This window comes from Pristis pectinata, chromosome 14 (genome assembly GCF_009764475.1).
Source record: "Pristis pectinata isolate sPriPec2 chromosome 14, sPriPec2.1.pri, whole genome shotgun sequence".
Classification (NCBI taxonomy): domain Eukaryota; kingdom Metazoa; phylum Chordata; class Chondrichthyes; order Rhinopristiformes; family Pristidae; genus Pristis; species Pristis pectinata.
Genome location: NC_067418.1, coordinates 21,910,166 through 21,937,193, shown reverse-complemented (window position 1 = coordinate 21,937,193; position 27,028 = coordinate 21,910,166). Strand labels below are relative to the sequence as shown.

The following is a 27,028-nucleotide window of genomic DNA, read 5'->3' as shown; positions in this document are numbered from 1 at the left end:
TTTCTCTTTCTGATCTTGCCATCAAACATACTGCAGTCTGATAGGAGGTAGATTAATATTTAATAAACCAGGGAACCAAAATAGAACTGACTTGAATTGATACACTTAACTATACTCGATGGGGTTCAACATTGATTGGTCGTGTAGACAGAAATGAAGGGAGACAACAATTTTTTTTTCTGGGGGGAGTGGGGGAGGTGGACATTGATTTCATTCACCTTTCAACATTCATTCAACATTGTTAGTATTTGTGCAGCAATTGGTCATGCAAAATACCAAAATAAACAAAACTCAATGGTGACATAAGAGAGACTGCAGATGCTGGAAATCTGGAGCAACACACACAAAATGCTGGAGGGACTCAGCAGGTCAGGCAGCATCTATGGAGGGAAATGAACAGTTGACATTTCAGGCTGAGATCCTTCATCAGGACTGGAAAGAAAGAGGGCAGAAGCCAGAATTAAAGGGTAGGGGGAGGGGAGGAGCACAAGCTGGCACGTGATAGGTGAATCCAGGTGAGAGGGAGAAGGTAGGTGGGTGAGGGGGGGGGAGTGCAAATGATGTGAGAAGCTGGGAGGTGGAAGAGGCAAAGAGCTAAAAAAGATGGAATCTGATAGGAGAGAACAGTAGACCATGGAATAAAGGGAAGGAGTGGGGAACCAGAGGGAGGAAGGTGTGAGTGACGGGCAGGTCATGAGGGCGGGGAGGGGAAAGAGAATGGGTAAAGGGCCCAGAGGGATAAGGGAAAACAAACGGGGGGGGGGGGGGGGGGTGGGGTTGGTAGAGACAGAAGGGAGTGGTTACTGCAAATTAGCGAAGTTGATGTTGATGCCATCAGGTTGGAGACTACCAATACGGAATATGAGGTGTTGTTCCTCTAATCTGTGTCTCACCTCAATTTGGCAGTACAGGAGGCTGTAGACAGACATGTCGGTGTGGGAATGGGAAGTGGAATTAACATGGCTGGCCACTGGGAGATCCTGGCTGTTGCGGCGGATGGAGCAAAGGTGCTCGATGAAGCGGTCCCCCAATCTGCGTTGGATCTCAGCAATATAGAGGAAGCCGCACCAGGAACACCGGATGCAATAAATGACACCCGTGGATTCACATGTGAAGTGCTGCCTCACCTGGAAGGACTGGTTAGGGCCCTGAATGGTGGTAAGGGAGGAGGTATAGAGGCAGCTGTCATTTGTTTCATGTTTCCACCTATGATCTAAAGTAACAGAAAAGTTATAATGACGTCCTCATCAAGTTGATGATTTCTTCATTTTATTTTGTCATTGAACAAGGATGTATTTTAAAGTTGGAGCCTTTCCTTTGACAGGAATCTTGTCCCAATTATCTTGGAAATTACACTTGTGTATTTTTAGTGCAGTGTCCCAGATGTGCCACACAGAACATGAGATGAACAGGACTGTATCATCATGGTGAAAACTAGAACCTTAGCATGGTATTTATGTCCAAACATAATTTTGCTCCAAGCTGTTCTCAAGATCTGGCATAACAACACACATTTCTGAGTAGGAGAAATAATTCAAAAATGTTCAGCACTAACAAAAACACCGTGGTTCTACTTCCAACTGGCACAGATATTATTGGCAAAATCTGATTAAAAATTAAGCCTGAAAACGTTTGCATGGATAACTAATAAATTGTCAAAGGTTTGTGTATGTTCTGGAATTTCAGAGCTGCAGAACCTCAATGCTTCCATTCTATCTCGCAAAAGGTGTGCTCCTTGACAAGAACAGGCTTTACCAGGAGGATTAATGTCCATTCCTGCATTACTTAAAGATACTGAACCAGGGACTTGAGCAGTGAAGATTTAAACAGGATGGCTCATTTTCCTTTAAGGTAGATTGTTGTTTACCAAGATATACTGTTAACACCATTAATGTTCACCCCGGCACACTCTACCTTCCTCAGTAAGACAACACCCTCATTGCCCTTTCAACTTGCTTCAACGACCTCAGATTACTCAGTGTACACTGCCAAACCTTACCCACACTGATCTCCTACTTTCCTCTATCTCATTGGATTTCTCCCTGCCCATTCACAATGGTCTTCTCATTGATAACCTCAAGTTTGTCTCTAGTCCACGATCTTCTTCCTACTTCCTCCCTGAACTACTCATTGGCCTCTTATCTAATATCGCCAATATCCTGTCAGTTTAGTCCAATCTTCTCTGTAGTCCTGTCCATCTTTTTCACTGACATCCCAATTTCTTCCTTTTGGTTTGATATCCATTGTGATCTTCCTCACCCGCTGTTTTTTCCAGATTTACTGCCTTATACTTGCAATCATGAGCTTTGATTTTTTTTTGTCAGGTCTTGATATATTCTTTAAAGGAAGATCTCTATCTTTTGATTAAACTGCAAAACAACTTTGATAACGTGTATTTCTATTATGGTTTTGGTGTTTATGTGTTATCCATTAATGATGTGTTAACTTAAAATACGTCATCAATTTATTTTTTTGCTATTGGAAAGTAAAAGGGAAGTCTCCCTTCTGTCACACCTGCCTTCTGAGGTAATTATAACCAAAAAGGCTTATTTTCCTTTTCCGAAGGGACTACTGGGAATGACTGCATTTATTTGTTAGCAGCAAGCTGGCCTATTTATTTGTTAATGCATTGTTTCACACAAAAAACCTTAATGTGTTTATCCATATACTCACCATCAGTAAGAGGTATGATGCTCCATCTCTGACCAAGTAGCTAACTCAAGCAGACAAGCAGTTAGGTAAGATACCAGGTCAGGGCAATTGTGTCATTGAAGATTTGTACTGGTAACGTTGGAGCTGACAGGTTTCCCGGGATGGCAAAATTAGTCATTTTTTTCTGAATTCAAGACCATTATTTCTCACACAGAGCAGCTGAAAATCTTCTGAAGATTGCAAGATAAGTACCTCATACATGTCAAGGAAGATTATGTAAATTCCTACACTAATAATAGTCCTCATTAGAAATTACTGGTCAATCTGACTTGAGCCAACCAAATTTTTCAGAACCCTCAATATGTGGGAAGAGCTGATGGTCAGTGCTATGAATTACTGCTCCCACACAAAGAAACTGGGTTACTGTGTTGTTAACAAAAATGTATGAATTATGTTGGAAATGGAACATTTGGGAAAGGACCAAGATTAATTATAAACTTTATAATCATCTAAATGTCAAGTCTTATCAGCTACAAATATAAATTATATCCCCAGGCAGACAACAAACACAGAATTGAACACATTACTTTGGGAGAAATTGTTTTAAAATTCCAGATTTCACAGAATGCAGCCTATCAGCTCCCACAGACAGTGGGATAAACTCATTGCAATTTTGGTGTTATTATAGTTTGCCTGAGGAAAAATTAAAATGGAAACTTAATTACACTTAGTGCTGCAGTACAGAAATGCTGCAATAAACTATGAAAAGATACGTAATATCACACATTTGCATTGATTATTCTTTGTATAATTTATAGAAAATTTCCTATGAGGCACAATTCAGAGGCAAATCATGCCCAGGATAAATATAGAGCTCCCCTGTGGTGGTACATGATTTAAGGTGATTGATATTTAATAGTTCATTGGTAAGCTCGGCATTAGATGGGGAAAAAATAAAACACTTTGCTGAAATTCAATTACATATTTGAGAAAAGTGGAATTTGTTTGCTGTACAAAGACATACAAACTCAAGCAGCTGTTTTGGTGAGGTCTGTGTGATCCTGTAGCTATTTTCAGTGAATTGTATGCACACTTTTTATTGAGTCTTTAGGAAAATGTGCAGGCCACATGCTGTGTATTGATGTTATGTGGGAAATCATACCATCGCTCAACACCAGACCTAGTAATGACATAGACCCATCGTGAATTGTATATTTCCTATCTATGCTGAAAAACATCATTAATTTGTTTTTCACTTACTACTAAAAAATTACAGTGGCTATGGGTGTATTGATCTTTTGGTTTTGGAAACGGCACTGTTTTTTTTGGAATAATCATCTTAGTGACTTAACATTAGGTTACTCATTAAATCATTAGAACATTAGCACAGGATTTTATTCCTCAGAATACACAATATTGAACCAGGCATGGAAAAGCAAAATAAAACCAGAAACTCAGCAGGTCGGGCAGCATCTATGGAGTTCACCTTGAGGTCAATGACAGCGAAAATGGAGGGGTGGGAAGAGTAAAGCAGAACATCCATGATAAGGTGGAAGGCAGGGAGAATATGTGATGAAAAGGGATGATTTTGTGAGGATGGTAATGGGATGTGAATAAACAAAGGAAAGTTCCTGAGAAGTTGTAAATGGAAGGGGCAGAATCATTACCTTAAATCAGAACTAAGTTTTGAATCCAGAAGGCTGTAAAATGCCTCATTAAAAGATAAAGTGATGGTCATCTTGCTTATCCTCAGGTTACTGGTATGATACAAGAGGCTTAAGACAGAAAGGTCTTAAAGTCATTGGTCACTGGAAGCTCAGGATCATGCTTGTGAATCGAAATGAGGTGAAATTATTATAATGAGCAAGCAGCAGGTGTTTGGACTGCTGCCTGTACTGGTTCCAATGGGTGCTGGTTAATTACATATCATGATCCTTATTTTCAGGGGCTATCTAATTCAGCATCATGTGGGTTTATGAAAAGTAATCTACGAAATATCAGGACACTTTGAGCTCAATGCCAAACTACTTTATCGATACTGAATCTTTCCAATTTTATGTAAAACATTTATGGAAGAAAAACGTCAAAGAAAAAATAGAGCGAACAATCAACTGCTCTGATTTCATGGACCTTTAGATATGGAAAGAATCTGTGTCAGGCAACAATGGGCTTCAACCTCTCACCTTTTGTATTTCCTCTGTCTTAAACTGGCTTCACTCACCAGTGAAGGCAGAGTGCGGCAATGTAGTAAATTGCATGGTGTACTACAACAGTGGTCACACTGATAAATATTTCATTAGCTGTAAAGCACTTTGGATGTCCTGGGATCATCAAGTGTGCCATATAAATGTATCTCTGTTTTTCCTTAAAATTAGCTCATGTTAGAGTAATGGCAGTTAGAATTACATGATCTATATGTTTATTGAGAAGTATTTTCAATTGTAATTAAGTAAAGTGTCAGCCTTGGCTCAGTGATAGCACTATATCGATCAGAATGTCATGAGTTTAAGAACCAGTGCGGTGCTAAGGGATTGTTGGAGGAGCTGTCTTTTACGTAAACAGTTAAACTATAGTCTGATCTGCCCTCTTGGACAGATATACAAGATCAAGATGGCATTATTTAAAGGACGACAAAGAATACAAACTAATATTTATTCTTCAGACAAACTAATTAAAAGATCTGGCTATTTAGCTCCTTGCCTGAAGAAGGACTTTGCTGCATTTCTCTGTGTGATTACACTTGAAAAATGACTTTGTTATCGGTTTTGCACTCAGTGTGTTCTGAGATTAGGACAGCATTTATATATTTTTCCCTTTATGAAAACTTTCCATTTTTCTTGTACAATGCATAGATTATGTAATCTGTTCAAACATCTAAAACAGCAGGAAACAGATGCTTCTTATCTGGGGAGATCTTCATCATGTAAATAATTTATGCTGAATATTAGGTGGCATTTTGAGTCCCATTTTGCAAATAAGCGAGAGAAAACACATAACCTATCAGCCTGATGCTGGCAAGCATCTTCAGAAATGAGATGACTCCAACAAAATTTAATTTGATGCCAAGAAGCACATATTTTCATCTAAGTTACTGTCCCCAGCCACACATGTTGGCTCCACTTCTGTATTTATGATAGGGGCAATTAAGATGAACTGGCAGAGAGCATACACAGTGGAATAATTTGTTCCTTGCTGAATTTTACATGATTTAAATTGCACAAAATTCAAGCATTGAGAGGAAGACCTGAAATTGCCACTTCAATGATTTCAGAATTAATATTAGTTTCAGTCTCATTTCATATATGGATACATTTCTCCAATCTTGTACAGATTAACTCTCTCTGCCCCCATATCATTGTGCCACTTTGCAGTGTTGGAAGAAGCCAGAGCAGAAAGACTAAATGGCAAAACCTTTACAGCTGTTTTGTGAATTCTTCTGCACCCTTCTATTTGCTGATATATTTACATGACACTCAACACCGACACTCTGCCAGAATGCAAATTGGAAATAAGCAAGCACTTCATGGATATTTAATAAGATATTCTCTGCACAACAAGTTCTGCTCAGATCACTGTGAACAAGGGTGCAGGTGCAAAGTAACACAACTTTCATTGCAGGTTATACAATGAAAAGCAACAGAACAACAAAGAGGGTTGTGAATTGTGCCAAAGGGACAAAGGATATTCTGTTAACCAGTAATTTTGATTAAAAGAACAAGGAAAAGCACACCATGCAGGCCTAAACGTGGCTTCTTCTCTTGCAAATTACAATATATTAACAATGCTCAGTACCGTAACCATACAACAGCAAGATTCACTCACTGTGTTCAACTCGCATTCACCAGACAAACTGTGCAGGCTGTGGAATCTGGATGAATGATAATCTGCAGAGAAAATCAAAACAAACATTAATGAACAAAGATTTTCAACTCCACTTCCTTCTGGTATATAAAAATTATACAATCCCATGAGTATATCTCATTTTCCATGTCTGTCCAAATACAAACTTCCACACTTGTAAGATGCCACTGTTTTTAATATTTTCTCTCCAATTAGTATGAGCCTGAACTCCATCTGATGAAAGAAGATCATACATAGAAGTCAAAAGGTTATAGGCAACATGTGATAATGCGATATATTGTCCAAACATATTAATGATCAGAATTGTGATCTATAAATTGTTTGAGCACTTGTATTTGTAAGAAGCGTGGAGGTTCGGTTACTGGGTAGCAACCAAGAGCCCTGAACTAATGATCTGGAGATATGAATCCAAATTCCACCACAATGGTCAGGGCATTTAAATTCAGTGAATTAAATAAATAGGAAATAAGAACTAGCATTGATAATGATAGCCATGAATCTACAGGACTGTTTTGAAATCTCACCTGGTTCAATAATGTCTCTTTAGGAAAGGAAATTTTCATTTCTCACCTAGTCTGGCCAAAACCCCACAACAATGTGGTTGTATCTTACCTGCCCTCTGAAATGGCTAGGCAAGTCACACAGTTGATTAAATAACATGAGCATTTCAAGGTGTCTCACCACCATGAATTCAAGCAACCGATGACAGGCAATATATACTGGTTTTGTTAGCAAACTGAAATCCTGAGAATGAATAAAAGTCTTCTATTCCCTCTATATCAAAAGGCAAAAATAGAGATGCTATTAGAAAGTCAGAAAATTTGCACCAGCTGTTTAATTTTGGTGTGATTTCAGGCCATTTCTTGACACCTGGGACCCTGTCTTGAAGTCTGGTGCTTCTTCTGGTTGAATTCAGCCACCCATTTCCTGCAGTGCAAATTAACTGCACATTTGTTCTGATTTTCATGACGACAAGCTATTACCGGAAATGGTTGTCAGGACAAATAGAATTCAAACTGATCTCAAGGCACAATGGAAATAAGATGAGATGGGGTCAGGGAATTCGACATGTGAAAATGAAAAATGCTGGAAATATTCAGCAAGTCAGGCAGCGTGTGTGGAGAGAGAAAAAGGTTGATGCTCCTTCAAGTGGCCCTAGTCCCATGGCACCATGTCAAAGAAGAGCAGTAGTGAAAACCCTGCAGTCCCGGTTTATGCATGAACATTAGCTTGTCACTGCACAGATTTAACTTTAGGTACCAAAGCTTTGTATATGCTTGTGTGATTTTCAGTAATGCACACCTGCCATTTTTTTGAACAACACATCATTTTGGAATAAGTGACAAATGTACAAACCTCCAACTGACCCAACCTCTCATGCTCCTACAACACTAAAGTTAATAACTTACACCTCCCACATCTGTTGTATATTCCAGGTCATTGGTTTGGCACAGTGGAGCAAGGGGCATGGAAGTGGCTGGCTAGGCTAATAAGCATTTTTGAGATTCATGAACATTAAAAATCACCCAGGACCTGTTAAGTGGCCAAAGTAATGCTTAAAAAATTAATACTATTTGATAAAAGAGATTGCACACAAATGTAACAAACATTTTAAATGACAATTAAATCAAACAAAAAGACCAACCTATCTTCCGCCCTGCAGCTGATTTCTCTCATTCACTTTAATGGCCTCCGCATGTATTCACCAGGTTAAGCTGGCGGAGGCTCAGCGGGTAGTTTTCCCAGCTTGAGAGTCCCTGCGCCTGTCCCAGCCTAATAGCTGGGAAATCTGCAGCAGTTTGCATTGCCTTGCTGAGTTCCAGGAGGAGTCCACTGGTTGAGTTCTGTTGCCCCATGCCCAGCGCCCTGCTGTGCATAAGACTTTACTACTGCCTCCATTCAGGAATATCCAATAATGGACATAACTGCCAGCAGATCCTTGTAGATCTCAGGGGAAGATCAGGCCAAGTATATATTATGAGGTAGAATATCCACTAGGTCATGCTGTTTTCCTCCTCCCCCCACCCAGGGGCAATTGACCACACCTGGGCAAACCAGGAGAAAAGATCACGAAATTTCAAGCACAAGTTTTGTCTGTCATAAAATGAATATCTAATCTTTTACAGTGGTATAGAGAACATAGTGCTGCAAGCAGGCCTTGCCCAGGGCATTGTCTGTGCCTCCACATCAAATTAATCAGCATGTCAAGCTTCCGCTAATTGCTGTGCAGTTACACTGACTGATGGAAGATTTTACATATGCCATTTTGCAAAATCCGTTTGAGCCTGAACTTAAACAACTTGAGCTTTGATGAAAGGTCATCAACCTGAAACTGTTTCTCTTACAGCAGACATTTCCTGACCTTGTGAGTATGTCCAGCATTTGCTGTTTTGTAACTTCACTTTGGAAAACTAGCACAATCTCAAGTTCAATATGCAGGCAAATATTCAATTAATCAAAAAGCAGAAACTCTACCTCCAGGTTTCAAGTAGCAGTAAATTAATTGACAATTAAAAAAACCCTGGATAATATTAAACAATAGGTTGGGACTTTACTCACTGGATTTAAGAAGAATGAGAGGCAATCTTGTTGAAGCATGTAAGATTCTTTGGGGCGAGACAGGGTAAATACTGAGAGGATATTTCCTCTCATGGGAGGGCCCATACCCAGAAGACATGGTCTCAGAAAAGGGGGCAGCCATTTATGACAGAGACAAGGAAGAAGTTCTTCTCTCAGAGGGTTATGAGTCTTTGGAACTCCTTGCCACAGACAGCTATAAGGGCAGAATCCGTATGTATATTTAAGGCTGAGATAGGTCTAATTAGGAAGGAAATCGAGGGTAATGGGAAAAGTAAACGAGGAATGTTAAATCAGCCACGATTCTATTGAATGGCAGAGTAGTCCTGAGGAGCTGAATTGTGCTCTCCAGTTCTCACTTCTCATGGTCTGACATCTTATGTTGTCAAATCAGTTGTTGTTTTCTGAACATTGATGTTAAAGCCAATAGAAACATAGAAACATAGAAAACCTACAGCACAATTCAGGCCCTTTGGCCCACAAAGCTGAGCCAAACATGTCCCTAAGAAATTACTAGGCTTACCCATAGCCCTCTATTTTTCTAAGCTCCATGTACCTATCCAAAAGAATCTTAAAAGACCCTATCGTATCCGCCTCCACCACCGTTGCCGGCAGCCCATTCCATGCACTCACCACTCTCTGAGTAAAAAACTCCTCTATATCTACTCCCCAGCACTTTAAACCTGTGTCCTCTTGTGGAAACCATTTCAGCCCTGGGAAAAAGCCCCTGACTATCGGCATAATCAATGCCTCTCATCATCTTATACACCTCTATCAGGTCCCTCCTCATCCTTGGTCGCTCCAAGGAGAAAAGGTCGAGTTCCCTCAACCTGTTTTCATAAGGCATGCTCCCCAATCCAGGCAGCATCCTTGTAAATCTCCTTTGCACCCTTTCAATGGCTTCCACATCCTTCCTGTAGTGAGGCGACCAGAACTGAGCACAGTACTCCAAGTGGGGTCTGACCAGGGTCCTGCATAGCTGCAACATTACCTCTCGGCTCCTAAATTCGATTCCACGATTGATGAAGGACAATACACCATATGCCTTCTTAACCACAGAGTCAACCTGTGCAGTTGCTTTGAGCATCCTGTAGACTCAGACCCCAAGATTCCTTTGATCCTCCACACTGCCAAGAGTCTTACCATTAATACTATATTCTGCCATCATATTTGACCTACCAAAATGAACCACTTCACATTTATCTGGGTTGAACTCCATCTGCCACTTCTCAGCCCAGTTTTGCATCCTATCTATGTCCCGCTGTAACCTCTGACAGCCCTCCCCACTATCGACAACACCTCCAACCTTTGTGTCATCAGTAAGCTTACTAACCCATCCCTCCACTTCCTCATGCAGGTTGTTTATAAAAATCACAAAGAGTAAGGGTCCAAGAACAGATCCCTGAGGTACACCGCTGGTCACCGACCTCCATGCAGAATATGACCTGTCAACAACCACTCTTTGTCTTCTGTGGGCCAGCCAGTTCTGGATCCACAAATCAATGTCCCCTTGGATCCCATGCCTCCTTACTTTCTCAATAAGCCTTGCATGGGGTACCTTATCAAATGCCTTGCTGAAATCCATCTACACTAAATTTATTGCTCTTCCTTCATCAATGTGTTTAGTCACCTCCTCAAAAAATTCAATCAGGCTCGTAAGGCAGGACCTGCCCCTGACAAAGCCATGCTGACTATTCCTAATCATATTATACCTCTCTAAATATTCATAGATCCAGCCTCTCAGGATTTTATCCATCAACTTATCAACCGCTGAAGGAAGACTCACTGGTCTATAATTTCCTGGGCTATCTCTAATCCCTTTCTTGAATAAGGGAACAACATCTGCAAACCTCCAATCCTCTGGAACCTTTCTCGTCTCCATTGACGATGCAAAGATCATCGCCAGAGGCTCCGCAATCTCCTCCCTCACCTCCCACGGTATCCTGGGGTACATCTCGTCTGGTCCCGGTGACTTATCCAACTTGATGCTTTCCAAAAGCTCCAGCACCTCCTCTTTCTTAATATCTACATGCTCAAGCTTTTCAGCCTGCTGCAAGTCCTCAGTACAATCACCAAGATCTTTTTCCATAGTGAATGCTGATGTAAAGTATTCATTAAGTACCTTCTGCTATTTCTTCTGGATCCATACACACTTTCCCACTGATGCACTTGATAGGTCCTATTCTTTCACATCTTACCCTCTTGCTCTTCACATATTTGTAGAATGGCTTGGGGTTTTCCTTAATCCTGCCCACCAAGGCCTTCTCATGCCCCCTTCTGGCTCTCCTAATTTCCTTCTTAAGCTCCTTCCTGTTAGCCTTATACTCTTCCAGATCTCTAACATCACCTAGCTCTCTGAAACCTTTTGTAAGCTTTCTTTTCCTTTTGACTAGATTTATTACAGCCTTTGTACACCACAGTTCCTGTATCCTACCGTAACTTCCCTGTCTCAATGGAACATGCCTATGCAGAACTCTACACAAATATCCCCTGAATATTTGCCACATTTCTTCTGTACTTTTCCCTGAGAACATCTGTTCCCAATTTAAGCTTCCAGTTTCCTGTCTGAGAGCCTCATAATTCCCTTTACTCCAACTAAACACCTTTCTAATCTGTCTGTTCCCATCTCCAATGCTATTGTAAAGGAGACAGAATTATGATCACTATCTCCAAAATGCTCTCCCACTGAGAGGTCTGACACCTGACCAGGTTCATTTCCCAATACCAAATCAAGCACAGCCTCTCCTCTTGTAGGCTTATCCACATATTGTGTCAAAAAGCCTTCCTGAACACACTTGACAAACTCCACCCCATCTAAACCCCTTGCTGTCTGGAGATGCCAATCGATATTTGGGAAATTAAAATCTCCTATCACAACAACTCTGTTATTATCACACCTTTCTAGGATCTGTTTCCCTATCTGCTCCTCGATATCCCTGTTACTATTGGGCGGCCCATAAAAAACATCCAGTAAAGTTATTGACCCCTTCCTGTTCCTAACCTCCACCCACAGAGACTCCGCAGACAATCCCTCCATGATGTCCACCGTTTCTGCAACCGTGACACTATCTCTGATCAGCAGTGCCACTCCCCCACCTCTTTTGCCTCCCTCCCTGTCCTTTCTGAAACATCTAAAACCCGGCACTTGAAGTAACCATTCCTGTCCCTGAGCCACCCAAGTCTCTGTAATGGCCACCACATCGTAGCTCCAAGTATTTATCCAAGCTCTCAGCTCATCCGCCTTGTTCACAATACTCCTCGCGTTAAAATAGACATATCTCAAACCATCGGTCTGAGCACGTCCCTTCAGTATTACCTGCCTACCCTCCCTCACATACTTTCTACAAGCTTTCTCTACTTGAGAGCCAAACGCCTCTTCCGAATTATTCATATCAAAATTGTTTCAATAAATTTAATCCTTAGCCTTCATGCAAACATCCCATTTCTAATATACATCACTTGAAGAGTCTAACAATCTAGCAATGAATTAGTTTAAATTGTGTTTCAGAATTAGAATCAGAATCAGGTTTATTATCACTGACATATGATGTGAAATTTGTTGTTTTGCAGCAGCAGTACAGTGAGAAGACAAAAATAGCTATAAATACAAAATAAATAAATAGTACAAATAAATGGAACAATGAGGTACTGTTCATGGGTTCATAGACTGTTCAGAAATCTGATGATAGAGGGGAAGAGCTGCTCCTGAATCATTAAGTGTGGGTTTTCAGGCCCCTGTACCTCCTCCCCGATGGTAATAATGAGAAGAGGGTGGTGAGGGTACTCAATGATGGATGCCGCCTTCTTGAGGCACTGCCTCTCAAAGATATCCTCGATGGTGGGTAAGGTTGTGCCTGTGATGGAGCTGGCTGAGTCAACAACCTTCTGCAGCTTCTTGCCATCCTGTGCATTGGAGCCTCTATACCAGGCTGTGAAGCAACCAGTCAGAATGCTCTCAACTGTACAACTACAGAAATTTGCAAGAATGTTTGGTGACATACCAAATCTCCACAAACTCCTAATGAAGTACAACCACTGGCATGCCATCTTCGTGATTGCATCGGTGTATTGGGTCCAGGATAGATCCTCCGAGATGTTGATGCCCAGGAACTTGAAACTGCTCAGCCTTTCCACCGCTGACCCCTCAATGTGGACTGATGTGTGTTCTCCCGACTTCCCCTTCCTGAAGTCTACAATCAATTCCTTGGTCTTGCTGATGTGGAGTACGAGGTTGTTGTTGCGACACCACCCAACCAGCTGATCTACCTCACTCCTGTACACCTTCTCATTGCCATCTGAGATTTTACGAACAACAGTGATGTCATCTGCGATTTTATGAATGGCATTTCACCTGTGCCTAGCCATACAGTCATGAGTGTAGAGAGAGTAGAGTAGTGGGCTAAGCATGCATCCTTGAGGTGCGCCTGTGTTGATTGTCAGTGAGGAAGAGATGTTATCACCAATCCATACTGACTGTGGTCTCCCGATGAGAAAGTTGAGGATCCAGTTGCAGAGGGAGGTACAGAGGCCCAGATTTTGAAGCTTAATGATTAATACTGAGGGGATGATGGTATTGAATGCCAAGCTGTAATTGATAAACGGCAGCCTGATGAATGTTTTGCTGTAGTCTAGGTGCTCCAAAGCCAAGTGGAGAGCCTGTGAGATTGCGTTCGCTGTAAACCTGTTGGGGCGGTCGGTGATCCTTGCTCGGGCAGAACTTAATTCTAATCAACGTCTCAAAGCATTTCATTATGTTAGCTGTGAGTGCTACCGGTTGATAGTTATTGAGGCAGCTCACCCTGCTCTTCTTGAGCACCGGTATGATTGCTGTCCTTTTGAAGCAGGTGGCATCCTCCGACTGTAGCAGTGAGAAGTTGAAGGTGTCCTTGAACACTCCAGCCAGTTGGTCAGCACAGGTTTCCAGTACCAGTCAGCTACACAGTTGAGGCAGGTGCTGGCAAGGGTTCACCCTCTTGAAGGAGTGTTCTCCTAACTAGATGTATCATGGCTTGGTACGGCAACTGCTCTGTCCAGGACCGCAAGAAACTGCAGAGAGTGTGGACACAGCCCAGCGCATCACGGACACCAGCCTCCCCTCCTTGGACTCTTATCTTTACCTCTCACTGTCTTGGTGAAGCAGCCAGCATAATCAAAGACCCCACCCACCCAGGACATTCTCTCTTCTCTCCTCTTCCATCGGGTAGAAGGTACAGGAGCCTGAAGGCACATACCACCAGAGTTAAGGACAGCTTCTACCCCACTGTGATAAGATTATTGAACAGCCTCGCTTATACAATGAGATGGACTATGACCTCATGAATCTACCTTGTTGTGACCTTGCACCTTATTGCACTGCACTTTCTCTGTAGCTGTGACACTTTACTCTGTACTGTTATTGTTTTTACCTGTACTACATCAATGCACTTTGTACTGACTCAATGTAACTGCACTGTGTAATGAGTTGACCTGTACGATCGGTTTGTAAGACAAGCTTTTCACTGTACCTCGGTACAAGTGACAATAATAAACCAATACCAATACTGGCCTCCAAGACAGAGATCACAGGGTCACCGGATGCTGTGGGGATTCACATAGGCGTGGTGTTATTCTCCTTTCAAAGTGTGTATAAAAGGCATTGAGCTTTTATAAAAATATAATTTTCCTTAAGGGACTTGGGGACATAAAGATCTTCCTGCATTATCACTGCATTGCAAAGAAGAGCTAAATTTTGATTAATTGCTTAATAATATCAACAGCAAGACAATGCTACAAAACATTTGTCACAGTTAAATCCTGTACATGCTTCACAGGATCATTATTTGTAGTGAGCAGTCTTGTGCAATGCTAAGGCAATTGTGAGTAGAAATTGGGTAAACAAAGTCAATTCACTTTTTTGGTCAGAGAAGAGGATGAGGGAGGAGAAATCATGTTTTATTAAATGGGATATTGGAAAAGTTTACTCAAAATAACTGTGATATAACTGTGTTGCTGTAAAGACCCATCTGGTTCACTAATGTGCTTTCAGGGAAGGGAATTTGCCAGTCCTTGCCCAGTCTGGCCTATATGTGAATTTGGGCCGACCAATTCATTGCCCCTGAACTCCTTGGGTGGGGTGGGGGGGGGGGGGGTGAAGATGGAGTGAGACAGGTTTAGTCCAGTAAACCACATATTTCTAATATGCCAAGTTAAACTTGTAATATGGGAGGTGCTGCCTTTGATATCAAGCTGCAGTCCTGCCTGACAATTGGATGACTGAGTGGTAGCAATCATGTATCACCATCAGAAAATTATGGATTTCAAACATTACAATCCAGCTAAGCACTTCAGTGCAATATTGAGTATAATACTGTGTTGTCATAGGTGCCACCTTCCTGGTGACTCCATATTGCTTTACTGAAGACAACTTTCAAGATTGAAAGAAAAATGTGATGGATGAAAAATGATATTGTAGCGACTCACCGCACCGGCATCGAACCGGCTCCCGACATCACGAAACATCGTCAGAGGCCCCGATCCAAGGTGGCGCGGGCCCTCCTTCTTCCCCATCGCCGGGCAAGGAAAGCCCGCGCGCAGGAAGGTCAGGTGACCCGTGCGTGACGTCAGCACAGGAACTGTAGCGCAGGAAGTTTTCGGATATTAAAGGGCACCGCGCCCGTCGTTCATTTGACTTCTGATTTCAAACCAGTGACTCTGTGTCTTCATTTCGTAGTGTGTAGCTAGCTGCTAGATTGCTGACCCCAACAGGCCCAAATGTTTTTGGACCTACAATGTCTGCACAACAAGAGGTACAGGCAGTAGCCCTTAAACTGCCCACCTTCTGGACCGTCAGGCCTCGTGTCTGGTTTGACCAGGCCGAGGCCCAGTTCCAGATTCGCCAGATCACCAGGGACAACACCAAGTACTAATACGTGGTGAGCATCCTCGACCAAGACACCGCAGCCCAGATCAAAGACTTCATTCAGGCGCCCCTCCGCCCGCGCCCTGTGGCTACCCCCGGACAAGCTCCGCCTCGCGAAAGAAGAATCCAAAAAAATGGAGGAGTTGGGGATCATCCGCAGGTCGGACAGCCCATGGGCCTCTCCGCTATACATGGTCCCCAAGGCAGCCAGAGGCTGGCGACCCTGTGGCGATTACCGACGCCTGAACGACTTTACTACCCCGGACCGTACCCCGTGCCACATATTCAGGACTTTGCTGCCAACCTGCATGGCAGTCCATTTTTCCAAGGTCGACCTCGTCCGTGGGGTATCACCAGATCCTGGTGCATCTGGATGACGTTCCAAAGATGGCACTGATCACACCTTTCGGCCTCTTTGAATTCGTCCGGATGCCCTTTGGCCTCAAGAAACGCTGCTCAGATCCTTCCAACGACTGATGGATGCGGTTGGGTGCGACCTTGACTTCATCTTCATATACCTCGACGACATCTTGATCGCCAGCAGCAGCCGCCAGGAACATTTCACACGCCTCCGCCAACTCTTTTCTCACCTGAGGGATTTCAGCCTGACCATCAACCCAGCCAAATGCCAGTTTGGGCTTGAGTCGATCGATTTCCTGGGCCATCGAATCGACAACACGGCGCCACGCCCCTGCCTGCAAAGGTCGACACCATCTGCCATTTCGCCAGACCCACCTCCATCAAGGGCCTGCAGGAATTCCTCAGTATGGTAAACCTTTATCACCAGTTCATACTATCCGCGACCCGCATCATGCGCCCGTTGTTCGCTCTCCTGTCAGGCGGAAGCAAGGACATTGTTTGGTCAGAGGAGGCTCAACACCGCGTTCATCAAAACCAAGCAGGCCTTGGCGGACGCGGTCATGTTAGTGCATCCTCGTACGGACGTCCCGACTGCCCTCACAGGTCGACGCCTCCAGCACAGCGGTCAGAGGCGTTCTAGAGCAGCTTAACGATGGGCGTTGCAACTGCTGGCGTTCTTCAGCAGGCACCTTCGACCACCAAAGCTCAAATATAGCGCCTTCGACCGCGAGCTGTTGGCATTGTACCTGGCCATCAGCCACTTCCAATACTCCTTGGAGGGCAGGCAGTTTACAGCTTTCAACCGACCACAAGCCGTTGACCTTCGCTTTCAACAACGGTCTCAGATCCCTGGTCAGCACGGCAGCAGCGGCACTTGTCGTACATCTCAGAGTTCACCACTGACGTCCGCCATCTGTCTGGGAAAGAGAACGTGGTCGCGGATGCACTGTCACGGCCCATCATCCAGGTTTTGTCCCGGGGGTGGATTTCAGCGCCTTGGCAGAGGCACAGTGAACGGATATGGAGATGCCCAGCTATCGCACCGCAGTCTCGGGCCTGCAACTGCAAGACCTACTGGTAGGCCCCGGTGAGCGCACCCTGCTCTGTGATATCTCCACAGGTAGACCCTGCCCCATCGTCCCAGCTGCCTGGAGCCAACGGGTGTTTGATTCCATCCACGGCCTCGCACACCCATCCATCCATACTACTGTCCGGATGGTGTCCAACAAGTTCGTCTGGCATGGCCTGCGTAAACAGGTTTCCGAATGGGCCCGGTCCTGCACACACTACCAAACCTCGAAAATACAGCAGCATGTCAAGGTCGCCTGCAAGATTTTCAACCTACCCACCGGAGGTTTGACCATATTCCATGTCGACCTGGTCGGCCCCTTCCAGTCTCCTGAAGAGCGCAGTACCTCCTCACGATTGTCGACCATTTTACCCACTGGCCTGAAGCCATTCCCCTCGCAGGACACCTCCACCCAGTCCTGCGCACGGCCCTTTTGTCAACGTGGGTGGCCCGTTTCGGTATCCTGGCACATATCACTCAGACCGGGGAGCTCAATTCACCTACCGGCCTAGGGTCGGCCGTTCACCTGACTTGTGGGGTTCCAGGATCCACCTCACCACCTGCCTATCGCCGCAATTCCAATGGGCTGGTGGAGAGGTTCCATCGACACCTGAAGTCGGCACTCATGGCCCGCCTTAAGGGGCCCAACTGGGTAGACGAACTCCCCTGGGTCCTGATGGGGATAAGCACCATGCCAAAAGAGGACCTGCATACCTTGTCTGCGGAGATGGTCTATGGAACGCCCTTAGTCGTCCTGGGCGAGTTCCTACCAGCCCTCGGGGGGCCAGAGGAAGAACCTGCCGCGGCGCTCGACCGGCTGCGCGAGCGGCTTGGAAACCTGGCCCCAATACCTACCTCGTGACACGGACAGACCCCAACCCGTATGCCGACTTCCCTCCAAGACTGTAACTTTGTCTTCGTCAGGAGGGGCACGCACTGAACACCGCTGCAGTGGCCACACAAAGGGCCATTCCGGGTTGTCAGGAACAATGGGTCTACATTCATGCTGGACACTGGGGGGGCGTGAGGAGGTTTTTACAATTGACCGGCTGAAGCCGGCTCATTTAGACTTGGACCAACCCGTGGTGGTCCAGCGAGCGCGACTCAGGGGCAGGCCACCCAAGTCATAGTTTATTTAATTCTGGTTTTCGCGACGGTATTGCCGGTTCTGTGGGGGGTTATGTAACGACTCACTGCACCGGCATCGAACCGGCTCCCGACACCGCGAACGTCGTCAGAGGCCCCGATCCAAGATGGTGCGGGGCCCTCCTTCTTCCCCATCGTCGGGCTAGGAAAGCCCGCGCGCGGGAAGGTCAGGTGACCCACGCATGACGTCAGCGCGGGAACTGTAGCACGGGAAGTTTTCGGACATTAAAGGTGCACCGCGCTCCTGTCGTTCATTCAACTTCTGATTTCAAACCAGCGACTCTGTGTCTTCATTTCGTAGTGTGTAGCTAGCCGCTACAATATAAATACAGAACAGGCCCAGTCAGCATCTAAGAAGCTATAGGGAGAGAATAAATTATGTTGTCTCTATTGATGCTTGCAAAGATTTAATAGTAAACTTTCCTTTAAATCCTGCTGATGTTCATTTGCCAGGTTCTTGCTGGTAAGATACCAGCACCTCAGCGTAGGACTGGAAGCATTTAGGCTGGTAGGTTCAGGACTTTCACCCATGCATAGTCAAATTTGGTGACATGTAGTTGTTATCTCTCTGCATCCATTAGAAATAATCTTTAGGTGCTCAAGTGCAAGTCATTCATATACATATATCAAAAAGGGCCAGTGAACCGGATACTGACTCCTGTGGAACATCCATCTCCACGTCCTTGCAATTTGAAATTCAACTGTTTGCCAGTATTTTCTCTTCTCTGTCCCTCACCCAATTTCACATCTAACCTGCCACAATCCCTTCAATTCCAAAATCTTTAAAACTGTTTGCATCTATTATGTATTATTTTACTAAATACCTTTAAAGATTCCATATACTCAACTTCATCTAAAATATCCTCAACAACTGTAGTTTATGGTATACCATAAACCCTTGAGCAATGCCAAAATGGCCAAGACAATTTAAGATAAAACATGTTAGAACTTACTCCTGGTCATGGAGAAAAAAATCAGAGAATGGTTGGGAGAAAGAATTCCGGCTCAATCTACTTGATTCACACAGGAAGTCATTAAAACAAACTTTAGAAATGAATAGATTTTGGTAATTGGAGAGAAGATATGAAACTATATAAGCACTGCAGTGTCCTTGTACAGATACTGGGAAGACCAGTGAGACAGGTTACACAAGGAACAAAAACAGAAAGTGTTGGAAACACTCAGCAAGTCAAACAGCATTTGTGGAAAGAGAAACAGTTAATGTTTCAGGTCTGCAACCCTTATACAAGGACAAGGCTAGTCCAGAGGTTGGGTAGCTTTTCTTTGCCCAAGAGATATGACCATGGAACAAAGAGCAGGCGGTCTGGTAGAATGGATAGCTCTTTACTGCAAATTACTTTTGTACTTAGTGGACACAATGTCATTGGGCAAGTGGTTTTGCATCTTACCAAGAGTTCAGAAACTGGTACAATTGCTGCTCACTGAAAATTTTGAAGTGCCAATCTGATATGGTCTACCATATTATTTCCTTTGGATTCACAGAGTTATACAGCACAGAAAAAGGCCCTCCAGCTCAACTCGTCCATACAAGTTCTCTACCTGACCTCGTCCTCTTTAAAAGATAAGATCTTATCTTAAAGATAAGTTCCCTACCTGACCTCGTCTTCTTTACCTGTGTTTGGCCCATATTCCTCTAAACCTCTCCTATCAATGTACCTGTCTGAATGTTTTTTAAACATTGTAATTGTACCCGCCTCTACAACTTCCTCTGGCAGTTCATTCCATATACCCACCACCCTGTGTGTGAAAAACTTGCCCCTCAGGACCCCTTTAAATCTTTTCCCTCTCATCTGAAATCTATGCACTATGGTTTTAGGCTCCTCTGCCCTACAAAAAAGACTGTGAACATTCACCTTATCTATGCCCCTCATGATTTTGTATACCTCTATAAGGTCATCCGTCAGTCTCCTATGCTCCAGTGAAAACAGTCCCAGCCTATCCAGTCTCTCCATGTAACTCAAGCTGTCCAGTCTCAATAGCATCCTTGTGAGTCTTTTCTGCACCCTTTCCAGATTAATACATCCTTGCTATAGCTAGGCAACCAGAACTGCACACAATACTCCAAGTGTGGTTTCACCAATACCTTGTGCAGCTGTTACATGATGTCCCCATTCTTGTGCACAATGCCCTGATTGATGAAGGGAAGTATACCAAATGCCTTCTTCACCACCTTGTCTACATGTATCTCCATAGTTTTGATGCAAAGTGCTCTTCAATGACTGCCCCAAGGCCCATTTTGAGGGATGGGAATGATCTGTCTATCATTTCCCTCCCAAAATTTCTAAACTACTCTGATGTCATCCAGTATACAGACAGACAATTGGTATCTAATGAGCTTGAAGCATGGCCCAAGAATACCCCACTTAGCTACATTTACTTTAAACAGAAACACAGATGGAACTGTATATCTTGTCTTTAGTTTCTGATTTCTGAAATCTTATGAATACAAAACTATCAAATACAGTTCAATATCAGTGAAGACCCACATATACTTACTCTAAAACTATAAATCAATTCAGAACTCATTAAAAAAAACAAATGGGTAGCAACGTTACCACTGCCACTGGCACAAAATTTCTGTCGTTAACTTCTGGAGTAAATAACAAGCCATACGGCCTTACTTGGAATGGAGATGCTGCTGAGATTTATGACACAGAGCTATTGCCAATAATTGTGTGTGTGTGTGTGTGTGTGTGTGTGTGTGTGTGTGTGTGTGTGTGTGTGTGTGTGTGTGAGAGAGAGAGAGAGAGAGAGAGAGAGAGAGAGAGCAAAGGCGAGGTTGATTGTTTTATCCCTTAATCATCACATTTTAAGGAAAGAGTTGGATAAAAATCTTTTTAAAAGCCAATTTGATGGACTAAGTTTCAAAATTTCTTGCATGATATACTTGCATTAATTTTAATTACAGTGAGAATATCAGTGAGCACATCAAAATAACTTTAGGGGCTGTAAAATGCCCTGGGGAAGGACCAGCACTCTGCTCCCAGTGCACAAAACAGCTAATCTTGTTGGATAATTAGGCAAGCAAAAGGCATGTCTTTCTAGTGCTCCAGATACATCAGTTCCAATGTGAAAATATCAGGAGCCAACAGCCAGAAAAGTGCAGTCAACTCCCTGATGAGTTCTCTGTGAAATGCAGAGAAGCATATAGCACAAAGCAGTCGAGGAGACATGCCACTATGGGCGAGATGCTGTGAAGGACACTGAGCAGCAGTGGCTGGAAGCGTTGTCAAACAATAAAACATCCCCTGCAAGTGTCCATTTAAAATCACTTAGACTTTCTTAAAAGGTCAATACTGAGTGAAATCATCCTACTGCTTGATAAATCAGTTCTGCAGCCATGCTTGGACTACCTTGCATACTTTTGGACACCACAACGCACCAAGGTATTGCAATAATTAATATGACAGAAAAAAAAGTTTAGTTTGGTTTGGAAGGTTCAGAATATGGAGAGATAAGCAGCAATCATTATTTATAAGGCTTTGATCATTATTAAAAGAAAAGACAAGGTTTAGAGGTGATAGAATTACTATTTTGAAATTTCTAAGGAGGCTAAATAAAGTAGACAATAAGAAGCAGTTTCATCGTGTGCAAATAGCAAAACCAGAGGGCATCACTTGTGTTCAAAGGGAGTTGAATTCAAAGCTATTCTATGGAAACATTATTTCACTGAGCAAGTGAAAAATCAGTGGAACTGGGCCCATAAGGAAGCAGGAAGTATGGATTTATTTAAATGTAAATTAAAAATTACTCCCAGGAAATCATTTTCCGGGATGTAGTACATGAGTAATCTGAGATGTGAAATATGGTAAGGACAGGAGACCAGAATTTGGATTGCACAGTACCCATTTCTTTAAGATGTTAATCATGCAAAGTTTGATTTCACTTTGAGCACATTTCACCAACAGTCATTTTTCGGTGAAATCACATCAATCATGAAACTGAACCAGGCACTTTGAGTTGCAATCCATGTTAACGCATCCAATCTCTTGCCAGCATTAGGTGTATACTTAATGATTTCACCAGCTGTGGACTGTCCTTTATTGCCTGTTTCAATCCACAGTAAATTGTATCTCAAAACTCAATACTACCAAATCACGGACAGTAAGACCATGAGCACATCAAACTGATCCACTCGTGGTCATGATGCAGGGTTTTGACCTGAAACATTGACAATTCCTTTCCTCTCACAGATGCTGTTCAACCCACTGCGTTCCTCCAGCAGATTGTTTGTTGCACATCAAGCTCGCTTGTAGCTTTTCTTGCTAGTTAAATAGACACTGCTGAAGTGGGGAGACCTGATTGGACAGCTTCATAAGTGACTACAAACTGTTCAAAAACCTTCCAAAGTTTACAAGTTGTGGTAAAGTGAACAGAACTACTTATCCCATGGCTGCATCAGTGGTAATGGCTGGTAGTACCCCATTCCTGGAGGTGTTATTATGGTCCTGGATGGTTCAAGGACCTCAGCATGGGAGGGGATGACATGTCCTTTAGTGGAGATTCTACTCTTAGATAACCTTCAGAGGCACAAGATTATATCTGGACTCCTCGGATAAACAATCCATTCACAGGATCAGGTTTTCCAATGCTGTCAACATTAAGATTCAACAGGAAGACTTCTAACCACACTCTCGTATCTGGACTCCTCTCTCTCCATGGAAGTCAACCCTCAGTTACCTTGCTGCAGAATCCTTCCCAGCAACCATAGCAAATCTCTTAAATTTGCTGCTCACCCTTGCATCAGAGAGACCACCCAGGCTCTGTGCTTGGAGAAATGATTTCATCTTCTTTAATTTCCATGAAGAACAGTTGGCATTTCCTGCACTGGGATTTGCCAACATTGCTGGCATCCCACAAGGGCAGGTACCATTACATGCTCCCATTACAAATCTGGACATCTCAATCAATAGGAAAGGTTTGCACACACTGAATGTGCAGCTTGTCATAGATCATGTGAAGTACTTCTACATGGTGAATGCTATGGTTTTGAGAAGCACGCAAGACTTCTTCAACCGGTGGAAACCGTACCGTCAGACATTTTCAGTCCTGAGGACAGCCCAGAGGGATGAATCCTGGTGAACATGGGTACCCCATGGAGCATCAAACAATCTGCTGGAGGAACTCAGTGGGTTGAGCAGCATCTGTAGTCCCTGGTGTCTCCATTCCAGCAGATTGTTTGTTGTTCCAGAGTACAGCACCTGCAGTCTCTTATGTCTCCAAGGGCACCCTATGCTTCCCTGGTTCCTCATGTCATCATGCTTTCCAACCATAGCACCTGAGTGTGATACAAATGGGAGCCATGCATCTAGCAGAAGAGTAGTGAGAAATACTATTGGTCTCCACAAGATAAAATCTTGGTGCCTGTATCAGTTCAGGACACAATGCAATGCAGATCAAGCAGATGTGGTGACTTCATCATTGCATGCTACCTGCTGTACAATCTTGCAAAGTGAAGACAGGCTGCCAGTGCCAGAAGAAGAGCAGCAAGGGAGACCCAGAGCCTGAGCGTTGTGTGGCAGAACCAGGGGAGCAACAGGAGCAAGAGGACCAGAAGGAAGCTGGGGTCTACAGGGAGAGACCCCTGTTCAGCATCCACACCCTCATCTCACATTTGATCATAGAAAAGAAGCAATGTCACAGATGACAAGGACTCTATGACAGAAGTATACTTCTCCAAAGGAACCTGCAAAATCATAGCTCCCAGTGCAAGTCAAATAACTCTTTCCATATTCTAGTGGTACCAACAACAATAACCTGAGATACTGCATAAAAATCCTTCATATCCCATCTGTATTGATTATAACATGTGAGTCTTTCCTTTAATTATTTCAATTGTTTGCTACGATATCTTTATATTCCCTGATGAGTGGTATCTTGCTTAGACTTCCATAACAAATACATTACCTTACTTAGAGCTCCACGCAGCAACTGTAAATAGTGACATGCAGATCACCCTGATATCTGGTGAGAACATGAAATTTCTTTCTGTGTTCCAGGTCAAATGAACATATGTCTGTTGCCTTTCCCTGTCCTTGGACTCACTATCTTCTGCTAAGCTTTTCTTATGATGAACCTGGTGGGCCTTTTAGTTCTCCTGGTGAATAGGACCTTCCTCTAATGCCTCATTGTCCAGCACTTTTGTGTCTCTTTAAGTGAATGTCAGAGTTTCTCTGTCTCCTCCACTGAAGGCATGTTGTATGTTGCCATGGGATGTATCCCTTTAAGAACTGAGAAACTTCTCTGATTGTTGTGCTGCAATAAGGGTCTGTGAGAAACCACATATATCCCGTTTCAGTCCCTGTTTCTGGACGTGAACCATCAGAATGCTGCTTAACATTGGGTTTGATGTTAGCACAAAACGCAACCATGTTTTAATGTATCATGTAAGTGAATTCCAAAATCTCAAGCTCAGGAATCTGTGAGAAACTGCGACTTTCAATCACAGGTTCCCAGAGCTTTCATGACCAGCGGCTGCACTCATCCCACATCTCAGTGTGTTGTAGATTAATTGTTAAAGATTGATTGTAGTGATTAGCTATCAACTCCATTACTGGTTTAGCAGCCAGTGTCAGGATAGTGGAAGGCATTGTACATGGGCCTTGTTTTGTTTTCATCCATCAATTGCATTGTGACTATGTTCCAAATGTGTCTGGATCACTTCACGGATACTACAGCTGCATTATGGGGAGGCCAACTAATTTAAATGAAAATTTGTGTCCAAACAAGCTTAGTTTGTGCCTGCATTGGATCACATTAGGCAATGGGGAATATATTACAACTCAGCTTCTGAAGAAAAGCGGCATCAGCACTTGATTGACTTCAGTGCATTGGGCACCCATGATCGTATGAGCACTTCCTATATTTAAAACACTTGACTGTTCTGCTTCAAAAAGTGGGTGATAGCCCATCTAACATTTCTTACATTATTAATGGAAATTACTCCTTAGAGACAGCACACAATTCCAATGCTGACGGATTTAGCATTAAAAATAAATTTCACATCTACTCTAAACTAATGGTATTACTCAAAAAATTAATAGAAAAAACATAAATATGCTCAAGACTACATGAAATATAGATCACATTTGATAGATGTATCTGCTTTATATTTAATCCAATATGACTAGTACGTAATGTCACAAACTCCTGCTAATCTGTGTTTGTGATAACATTAACATATTCTAGTATTTTAAAACTGATTCACATATTAGACAAATCAACTACTGCAAATAAATGTCATATTTTAATAAAGAGGATGAAGCATATTTTGTCCTTGGGTTTAAAAGGGCAAATGGCAAAACAAAACAAATCATCGCTGTGGAATTCAGAGAGACAAGTCAGCACACTTATGGCATTTTAACTCATCAGAGACCAGGGTGAAGTATCCCATGCGTCCAAAGGTGACAATATATGACCATCAAAGTGGAGATCTCTGGAGAAATGTAGCAGCAATTTGAATTTTGTCAGAAGTCAAAAGATCTCCAAGGGCCATAAGGAGTTACACAGGATACAACAGGACAGATTTGAACTTATTTTCAGGTTCACTAATTACAGTAGAGATGCCAAATTACTATTGTCAATCAGTTTACATTCCCATAGATGATGCTCACATTCCATTTGAAACACTTTACTAATAAAGGGCTCAACAGTCTGACATCTACTATCAGAAAATTAGTAGAGGGAATCATAAGAGATTTATGATAATCAGAAAAGGAAGAGATCATCAGAAATTCATAACATGACATCCAAATAAAGTACTCTAAAAGCAAAATACTGCAGATGCTGAAAATCTGAACTAAAAAGAGAAAATGCTGGGACTACTCAACAGGTCAGGCAGCATCTATGGAGGGAGAAGCTGAGTTAATGTGATCAGAAGTGGGGAAAAAATTCTGATGAGAGCTCATTGACCTAAAACACTGTCAGACATGCCGCGTATTTTCAGTATTTTCTGTTTTTATTACAAAATAAGGTTATGCCCAACAAAATAAATGGGAAATCGATGGGATAAAGGTTGAGGAAGATCTGGTGGGCATTAGCTACCAGGAACTCTTGATAAGGAACATCACATAATAGGTTTCTTCACAACTGTGAGGTTGGCAGCAACTTGAAACCTGAGGTTTCAATTAGATGTCACCTCCAAACCCAAAAGTTTGTAGATGGTGAATGTAATTCAGGTTGTAAACGTGTCACTGATGGGTTGCCCCAGCAATCAAGCCTAGAACCACTATTCTCATGATTTATATTAAGGATCAGGATTGTGTTTTTGGGAGAATAGTCAATAAGTTTGCAGGTGGCACAAAATTCCTTGCAAGCTTTAAGACAGCAAAATCAAATTCAATTTAGATAAATATTGTACTATTTGTATGGTCATAATTTTCAGGGAATAAAAGAGTGCCAAGCCATGACTTAATAGTTGGAACTTCCAATGTTCTATTTTCATA

General features: G+C 43.0%; 1 protein-coding gene across 3 annotated transcripts in view; it reads right to left on the bottom strand.

The window, feature by feature from the left end:
• Positions 1-27,028, bottom strand: part of lrrc4ca (leucine rich repeat containing 4C, genome duplicate a) — a 707,523-nt gene that overhangs the window by 224,403 nt on the left and 456,092 nt on the right. For all 3 annotated transcript variants that reach the window (XR_007957431.1, XM_052029189.1, XM_052029188.1), the window contains one exon: positions 6,475-6,536. The gene's annotated coding sequence lies outside the window, so the exon portion shown is untranslated. The remainder of the gene's footprint in view (positions 1-6,474; positions 6,537-27,028) is intronic.